Below are 10,208 nucleotides of genomic sequence, written 5' to 3'. Positions count from 1 at the left end.
CTGCAGTCAGCAGTCAGAAGATGACGTAACCAGTTTTTAACGTTTGTACTACCCTGGGTTCGGTCTCGCAGGCAAAGCCGGTTTAAATATTGGGTCAACTTTCTTTTAATAGGATGTTTTATTGTAAGCAAATTTTCTGTGGTCGGTGTAATTTCACTGTTGTTTATTATCTCTTTGAATCAACTCGACAGCTTCTGGAATGTCCCACCGTGTTATTGCTATTGTGTTTATAATGTTTATGATATATATACGTATGCCATAAATCATATGACATAAACATTAAACAGTTTGCCATCGAAGCATTACTTTCATAATAGCGAACGTCATAAAGATAAAAAAAAATGGGTTGTTGGAGTGCTCACATACACCAGCAGATGTCAGCGTTGTGCTAGGCAACTCCTCTCGTAACATAAAAGTTACGTGAAATGAAATGCTAAATAATACATACCAACCTGAACCGTTTGCAGATGGATTTTTCTTGCAGCAATGCAATGTAAAAAGCAAATAAGTTTCAAACATATAATTAAAATTCTCAAGAGCGTACAATTACCATAACAAATAAAACATTTAATTAAAAAAGTATTATGCCCATACATTATCATTATTAGTACTGTAATATTAATTATAATTGTTTTCATAATAACAACAATAATCATTTTTAAGATGCTCAAAGATGTTTAAATATAACACAATTTGTTATTATTTCATTAATAACATTTCAAAATATATATGTATTTAATGCAGATTTTAAAGTATTATGTTTTTTTAAAATGAAAATTATTACACAAGAGCATCTAAATTCATTAAATTATCTTTTAAAAGGCAATTTTTTTCAGTAGTGCAATTCGAGAGGTCTAACTCTTATATTTTATAACTTCACTACAGATCACTACAGATATTTCAGTGACATATTTCTTCACAATTTTGATGATTATCTGATGAAAAACCCAAATTCAGTAAGTTATAAAATGTGAAAAATGGTCAAAAAAGGCTGAAAATTGTAAAATTTGGAACTCCTGTAATTAAATACCTTTTGCACCATATTGAAATGCACCTGTATATTTAGAAAATAATCATGTGAAACTGTAAAATAAAGTGATTATATTATAATTCATCTTCTCTCCTTCCACTTCTTGTTGTTCTACTGTACATTTATCATGAAATCATATGACAACAACTGCAATAATTCAAGGTAGCTGCGGATGTCGTGTCAGACATTTTTACAGGCAGTCCCAAATATGGTGGCCATTGTGTGCGAGGTGCCAAAGTGATTCACGTGGTGATTTCATTGTCGCTGCTGACAAGGTGGAGTAACGAGGGGAAAAAAAAGCCTCCGTGGCTTTTGTGTCATTGGCTGCGGTGAAAGATTTACAGCTTAATGGGAGGCGAGCAAAGCGCCCGATGACAAGGCCTTCGCTGCTATCCATCAGTCGGCCTTTCATACGCCTCACTTTGATTCGGCTGCGGTGATTTAGAGGCCGCATGTACGCATGACACCATGCCACCAGCTAGAAGTGAAGCTTTGGGTTTGTTACATTTGATTGTTTCTCTTATGTAATCAAACTTTTCAATACTCATTTGATCATTCCATACAAGTAAAAGCCTTTTTCTGAATTGCCAGACACTTTTTGGGCCTCAAAGGGTGCCGTACTCAGGCATATTCCAGACCTCAGGGACTAGCCATCTAAGCTAATAGCCGTTGCGCACTAGCGACACAATTAAGTGAATCAATATAGATGGTAATGCCCAATTTTACAATAAATACACAATATTTTACTATCATTTCACAAAATTATTCTACTGATAACAATAGAAAAGAATAACATGGCTCAGTTTAGCAGGATATTATCAAACAAGGCACAGCAAACTACGACGTGTACATCAGGCAAACCTACGACACGAGTATCAGGGCCACATTGAAACAAAAAAATATTGTCAGATTTCGAGAATAAAGTTGTAAAAAAAAAAAGTCCTAAATTTACTATTTGGCCCAAGGCCAAAGGTCACATAAGTCCCCCCTTTTCATAGCTGTCACAGGGAATGCCTGTTACATAAAATTACAAGTTTTTTTCTCGTAAATTCATGACTTTATTCTTGTAATATTACAAGTTTTTTCTAATTCTTGAAATCTCAGATTATTTTCGTACTTGGCGGTAACAGGCATTACCTGAGACAGCTATGGCAAGGGGGACTTATATGACCTTTGGCCTCAGAGGTAATATTACGTTTTTTCTTGTAAATTTACGACTTTATTCTTGAAATCTCGCATTATTATTTTTTTCAATGGGGCCCTAATACTCAAACCATGTGCTCTACAACATGACAACAAAAACAGACCTAATATTGCGTGGAGAATATCTAAGAACAAACATACATTTTTCCCCAAAATACCATCGAACATCGTTCCCTCACTCCATCGCGTTTTAAAAAAAATGAATGACTTAATATGTATGGCTTAGTTTCTCTGATTATACCTACTATACTGGGCAATACGAGTGTAAAGGTGACTATAGGGGTGTTATTTCATGTCTAGAGGGCTCTAATAATGGTATAAATAGTATTTTAAAAGTCATAAACATGTTTGCTATGCTCTAAACCCGAAAAGTTTATTAATATTGAATCCTACCTTGCGGACATGAACCGATCGCTCTCTAGTCTGGAACCAATTAACCGCAATAAACGAGGGATCACTGTTATGCAAATAGGAGTAATCATCATGTCACCATCATAAATTACTGTATTACTTATTCAGTCAATGTTTAAGTAGCACAACTGTCCACAAATGTTCAAATCAGTTGAGAATAAAAGCAATAAGTTGATGCTATGTGCCATGCTGAAAATACAGGAGGTGAGTGGCTTCATGTGAAAAAAGTACTTTTTTATCAATCATGTTGACTAAGCAGCCAGGACAGAAGCTTGTGTACTGTTACTGTACATTGCAGTAATTTCTGTTCTACGGTTATCATCACATTTTCCCCTCATCATGCCCTTCATCTTGCACGAGATTTGCTAGCAGCTGGTGCTTATCGATGACTCTGTTATTGCTGTGATGCATTTAGCATATTAAATGGTTGTCTAACCCATGTTTTCCAAACTATTGATGCTTTGAAAGTCAATCGTAAGACATCCATTGGTAATCTAATGAGAGACTAATGAGGGAAATTAAGGCTTGCAACTACAGAGCTCATCACAAGATGTTTGCATTCATTGATGCTCGTAAAAAGCACCATCAGTCTCTCACTGAGTCCATTCACAGGTCTGCCAACATCAGAGTTGGCCCCCTCCCTGCAGTGAGAGCCAGGTCGGCCCCCCTTGTCCACATGCAGCCCCACACGGTGAGGAGGCCCGGCCAGAAAGGTGAACATTAACCCCGCTCCTGTTCGGCAGGCCATAAATCACCACGGCATCCAACGTGATGAAAAAACTTTACGATTCTGGTACATCATGATAAATACAAAAATAATGAAAACAAATCATATGAAGTGAAAAAGTTCTTGTAATATAATGAAGTACAGTTGTATCATTATTTGATTTTTTTATACATTTAATATTTATATTAAATTAAATTAAATATGTGTTTATTACATCCGGTGGTGTGAAAAAGTGTTTGCCCTCTTTCTGATTTGTTATTCTTTTGCATGTTTGTGTAATGGATGCCAGACTGTGAGGCTGTGCATGTGTACGTTGGTAAAACCTCACTCCCTCAGCCTCGAGAGCTGCGCTGAACATGCGGTCGACAGTCAGGGCTTTTGGCCGTGTGGTCAGCGCTCTCGTCTCCCGTTGCGAAGGTCCTCTGTTCGAGCCTCGGAGCGGGCAGTGCGAAGCAGGCCGGGTTACATTTGTCACACTTGAATGTTTGAGATCATCAAACAAATGTAAATATTTGTCAATGACAACACAACTAAACACTTTGTGCAGTTTCTAAATCAAACTTTTTATTATTAAGGGAGAAAAAAAATCCAAAGCTACATGGCCCTGTGTGGAAAAAGTGATTGCCCCCTCAATCTAATAACTGGTTGGGCCACCCTTAGCAGCAACAACTGCAATAACTTGCAATGAGTCTCTTCCAGCGCTGTGGAGGAATTTTGGCCCACTCATCTTTGCAGAATTATTGTCATTCAGCCACATCGGAGGCTTTTCCAGCATGAAGCACCTTTTTAAGGTCATACCACAGCATCTCAATAGGATTCAGGTCAGGACTTGGATTAAGCCGCTCCAAAGTCTTCAGCCATTCAGAGGTGGACTTGCTGGTGTGTTTTGGATCATTGTCCTGCTGCAGAACCCAAGTTGCTTTCAGCTTGAGGTCACCAACAGATGGCCGGACATTCTCCTTCAGCAGAATTCATGCTTTCATTTATCACAGCAAGTCTTCCACATCCTGAAGCAGCAAAACAGCCCCAGACCATCACACTACCACCACCATAGTTTACTGTTGCTATGATGTTCTTTTTCTGAAATGCCAGATGTAGCAGCAGTTACATCTCATTCTAGTTCTAGAATCCAGGTAATAACGCGCTCCAATAATGCAATGTCCAGGCGAATAATTACGTTGGAATTAATGTTGTGTTTATTGTATACAAAGGAAAAAGGATTAATTATATGTCCAAGATGACACATGGTATGGCTAGTTGAATAAAAGGAGGGTGTAAAAGAGATGCCATGATGTGCGTGTGAGCGGTAAAAAGCGTGTGACCTCCCGTCGTCACCCTAATTCCATGCACCATCACATCCGCACCTATATATGCAACACCTCCACACTGCCACCAGTGGTCAATCAATTATAGCGCTCCACAATTACCGTAAAACAAACCAGGTGAACTAAGCCCAAAAGCAGCATAAATGGCTTTTACGTAGGTACTTAGTAGGTTTTTTCTCCCTTGATAATAAAAGTTTCATTTCAAACCTGCATTTTGTGTTGATTTGTGTTGTCATTGACTAATATTTACATTTGTTTGATGATCTGAAACATTTAAGGGTGACAAACATGGTAAAAAAATAAGAAATCAGGAAGGGGGGCAAACACTTTTTCACACCACTGTATGCGGAGAATGTTTGAAAGGTAAAAATTATAAATAAATAAATATAATACAAATGTATAAACCCACATTAATATGAATATATCCTACTTGGCACACACATTGTTTAATTTTTTTTTAAATGACAGGAAACTATAAAAAGACACGTTGCATCGTGCACTTTCATTATCGAAGCAAATATAAAAAGAAATACTGAAGTGTCCCTGTGGGTGGTACAAAAAGGTGAGTGAGTGTTGCTGTGGCGACGCAACTCATCTCCATGACACAACAGAGTGCTTAATGCGGGATGTCACGATGGAAGACTGCTGTCAGGTCCTGGCATGTGTTGTATTTCTTCAGCCAAAAACTCTGCTCGGTTGCAGTGACCAATTAGCCCTGGAAGAGAGTGGCCTCCTGACCCTTAACCCCTGCTGGGTAGTCTTATCCATTAACCCCTTTGGGCCTCAGCTGGAGTTGATGTAGCATCCTTTCTTGTGACACGCCTAAACACACGGCAGCATTCAACCCCGCAGCTTCCACTTTCGGTCTCTTTGTAGGTGTCCACCATTCCCATTTGTGGTGGCAGCTCGCTTCTTGCCGTGACCTCGGTAGGTCAGACGAAGCATCAGTACTTTACTTTAGGTTGCCGTTTACTACAGTTTTCTCCTCATTGGACCTTCAACTTCAGTTATTCTAGTATGCTTAATCGTGCTTCCATAGTATTATATCAGGCGTGTCCAAAGTGTGGACCAGGGACCTTTTGCGGCACGTGGCTATTTTTTTTTATTGGCCCACAGCACATTCTAAAAATATAATTTAACAAGAAAAAAAATGAAACAATGGTAAAGGAAAAAAATCAGCAGTAATTCTACAAGAATAGAGTCAAAATATTAAGAGAAAAAAAGTTAGAATCTAACAAGAATAACATCGTAATATTATAAGGAAAAATAATGTTAATTAATGAGTATACATATAGTATAGAAAAAAGATGTGTTTTTTTTTTCCCAAAAAAAGATATAATGATACGAGAATAAAGTCATAATTATGAGATGAAAATTTACTGTAAAGGACCAAAGTTGAAATAGTTGGGAAAAAAACAGCTGTAATTTTACGAGATTAAAGGCTATTTTGCCTTGAAGAAAAAAACAAGGGAAAAAAGTCAAAATTTTACAAGAATAATATAATAATGCAATAATATTATGAGGAAAAATAATTCAATATTAAAGAAAAAAATACATCTTTTTTAAAAAGCCGTAATATTATAAGAACAAACAAAACAATATAATTAGTGCTGTCAAAACAAATTGATTTAATTAAATACGTTCCCCCCGTGCGTGCGTGGGTTTCCTGCCACATCTAAAAACATGCAGGTTAGGTTAACTGGCGACTCTAAATTGTCCATAGGTATGAATGTGAGTGTGAATGGTTGTTTGTCTACAGTATATGTGCCCTGCCATTGGCTGGCGACCAGTCCAGGGTGTACCCCGCCTGTCGCCCGAAGTCAGCTGGGATAGGCTCCAGCATGCCCCCGTGACCCTAAAGAGGAGAAGCGATATAGAAAATGGATCGATGGACGTTAAAACGTTAGCATAATTAATTAATTAATATTGTAGTGTGCCCACACAGTCTGACGCTCTTTTATAACTATTCTCACCTAAACAAATCAACAGCTGTGCAATTCCAGCACCAAATACTGTATGTACTGTATCTCCAACTCATTGGCTGTGCTGGCAAACCTAGCAACCCTAAATCTAGACATTTCCGGTAACAACTTATTGCCACCCCTACGTGAGTAATGGTCTCACCTTGGACGCCGCAATAAAAACATTTCTGGCTCCGCCACTGCAGTCCAGCTCACAAAAAACGTCTCCTTCTAGTGCTCCTCGGAACGACGCTTCCTCATTGTCACGAGACGACCGCGAGATGCATTCATGGGCACTCCGAAATCACAAAATGTCTTAATTAAGTGCATAATGTGGTCTAAATAAACAGAAAGACAAAGAAAAACAAGAAGTGGATTTTGTTGTCACTCACTTGCCTAACTCTTACTTTGGAAGAACAATTTGATGCATTTAAGTATGCTCCGAAAACCCAGAAAATACATCTACACTAAAAACGTGAATTTAATTAAGTTATTTGGTGTCTTTCAACGAAACTCTTCATGGCTCACGATAACACGGTTAGAGTGTGATGGAAATGTTGTGCTGCTATTAAAGAGACTAGTGTTCGGCAAATAGATTTTCAGACATGTGTGTCTTTTAGCTCGAGTTAAATTTTTAGTTCATTTGAAACTAATACATACAAATGTATATGTAATTGTGTTATGTCATTTTTGTTCACAAAATACAGTAATACAGTGGGCTTATTTCACACATAGCTGCAAATGGTGATTAGTCATGATTAATTAAGTGGAAAACTTGGATTAATTTGATTAAAATTTCTCATCATTTGACAGCCCTAAAAAATAATTTTGGGAAAATTATCTTGGGGAAAATATTATGGGAATAAAGTCAAAATATTATGGGAATAAAGTCATAATATTACAAAAATAAGATTATTAAAGAAGTATAGTGTAAATAAAACTGTTATGAGTGTAGATAAAATTGTTGAAAAAGAAAATAAACATTTTAAATAAAAAAATAACCATTTAAATTAAAATTCTGGACTAAAACAACAATACTGTTCCTATTTATTAAAGTGAAGTAAAACAAGTGAATTTTGAGAACAAACCTAGATAAATACAACTTATTCAATCCATAGTGCAAAGAGAGTCGTCATTCAAACTGCATTAGCCTTCATGTTGGCAGGTTTGCCTAACAGACCCAAACAGATGCGGGCAGCCCTCTCTTCTTTTGTAGCTTCAGTTTCTTTTTGTTTGGGCGGGTGAGAAAAGAAGCAAAAAGAGGCCTGCTCAGATCTCTGGAGGCTTCCTGGGTGTGAAAATCAAAGAGGGCATTGAAAACCAAATTGAGCAACATCAGTGGATTACAAGGTTGGGCCCAGCAGGATGCCAGGCTGCGGGTCAACATGAGGATACAAGGAAGGACACTGCCGGGTGGCTAGCTCGCGTGTTGTGTTACATCATTTAACCATCTTTACTGCAATGCCTCATACTGGGATGTGCTCTAAAGGGGTCAACAGCTCGCAGTATGAACCACGATAACGCACATATTGGTGAATTATTGCTGTATTTTCAGCATATTTCAATTTTTCCGCCTATGTTCCAACTTCGAGCTATATAAACATGAATGCTGATTGGTTTGAAGCATGTCAGGTGATGTGTATTTGTGTAATGAGGGGTGGTGAGGCCTGAGGAGACAAACATGTCAAAGGTGCACGCAATTATGAGGCATCTTCTTTTCCTCCCGTAAGGACTCTGAAAAGTCAGAAATTAGTCTTTCAGAGAAATGTAACACTCTTGAAACTGTTGTCTGATTATAAAGTTAACCTCAGACTAAACTAAATCTGCATTGCAGTCTCTTCGTCATAATGAACACACGCTGACACCATTTTCAAAATACAAACAGCAAATTATGAGGATGAGCTAACATTAGTGCAGTTTTGCTTGTGTTTTTAACCTACAAAATGCAAGCAGTTGACCTTAGAAATACAGTTTGACGTCGAATTTCAAATAAATGAATTAAAAGATTAAACGCTTCCAGCTTATCAGTTTCCTGTGTTCTCTTCAGTGTTGCACAAAGTATAGCATACAGTGGTTCCTGCGCCCTTATGTTCACAGATTTCTTCTGAAAAAATTGCATATTTTATTTGTGGGAAAACCAGCCAGTTGTGCTTTTTTGCTCAGGAAATAGGCAGTGTTTTTTTTCCCCGCAGAAAACCCATTTCAGTCTGTAATAATTCACAAATACATGATAATAATACAGCATGTACAGTACAACGTAACGACGTGACATGGGTCTAAGATGCCCTGTGCACTAGATTTGACAACCGGCCTCAAAATTTGCAGCCGGGTGGATAATATAGTGGTTAATATATGATTGTTACTGCAATTACACCAGTATTGTGGATTATGCAGACGCGGCTTGGAGAAAGGCTTTCCCTGGGCACGGTACCACCGCCACCAGCTTTAGTAGGAGGTGGAGGTGGCACCACAGCAGACGGAGGACCAGTTGCAGCACTAGCCTGACAACCAGGCTAAAGGCGAGACCCAACTCCGATTCCATCTGTTCATGCATCATCTTACATTATCATTATTCTATGTTATTCTTTCAAATGTGTGTGAAGTGTGTGAAGAATACTTCAGGGCCTGAATGATGCATTTATCTTATAATTTATAACAATTTATAATATTATAACAATGGCAATTAAAGAGAGATGGGGAGGTTTCTGGAGGTGAATGTAATCTGAGAAAGACAACAGTCACTTTTATTGCAAATGTTGATCTGAAATCGGAGAGGCTTTGAAGGGGGAGGAGATCAGAGTGTCGAAAAAAGGTATTTTCCACTATTTGCTTGAACATTTGCGGGGCTCTACTGTACATTTTACAATTTAAAATGTGTTTAATAAGTGTGTCACGCACAGTTTGAGGATCAGCCTGTCAAACAAGGGTGAGTCCATTATTTGTGGCTTTTAGTGGGGATCTACTGTATCAAGTTGGCCTACTGTGAAAAACACAGCTAATTAGTATTAAAGCTACAAACAGACAAAACGTCGTGTTCCCAGTAGAGCTTACTAAAAGCTCCAGAGTTTGTCCATAACCCGGATGGACAAACTGATCCGGAAAGCCGAACAAGTTATCGGCACTATTGGCACTGAGTTGGAGGCGTTTGTAACCCACCCAACGGATGATAGAGGGGCAGCGGAGCTCATTCTTCAACGGACTCCTCCTGTTCCATTCCTACAGTGAACGCTACAGCACTCCATTCATTCCACACACCATCCTGCTCTACAATACCTCACCTGTGTGTAAAAGATCATTCACAACATTATTGCACTGTACTGTCTGCCCTACGTTGTATGAAGCAGGGGTGTCAAACTGGTGCCGTGGAGGGCCGAGACACTGCAGGTTTTCTTTCCAGCCAGTCACTAAAGCAGGTGATTTTAATGATCAACACCTTCAGTTTGAGGGAAGGAGCTCATCAATTAAATCACCTGCTGAAGAAACTGGTTGGAGAGAAAACCTGCAGCGTCTCGGCCCTCCAGGGCATGAGTTTGACACATGTGGTATAAAGT

This window comes from Dunckerocampus dactyliophorus, chromosome 12 (assembly GCF_027744805.1).
Source record: "Dunckerocampus dactyliophorus isolate RoL2022-P2 chromosome 12, RoL_Ddac_1.1, whole genome shotgun sequence".
NCBI lineage: Eukaryota > Metazoa > Chordata > Actinopteri > Syngnathiformes > Syngnathidae > Dunckerocampus > Dunckerocampus dactyliophorus.
Note: the sequence above shows the minus strand (reverse complement) of the source record.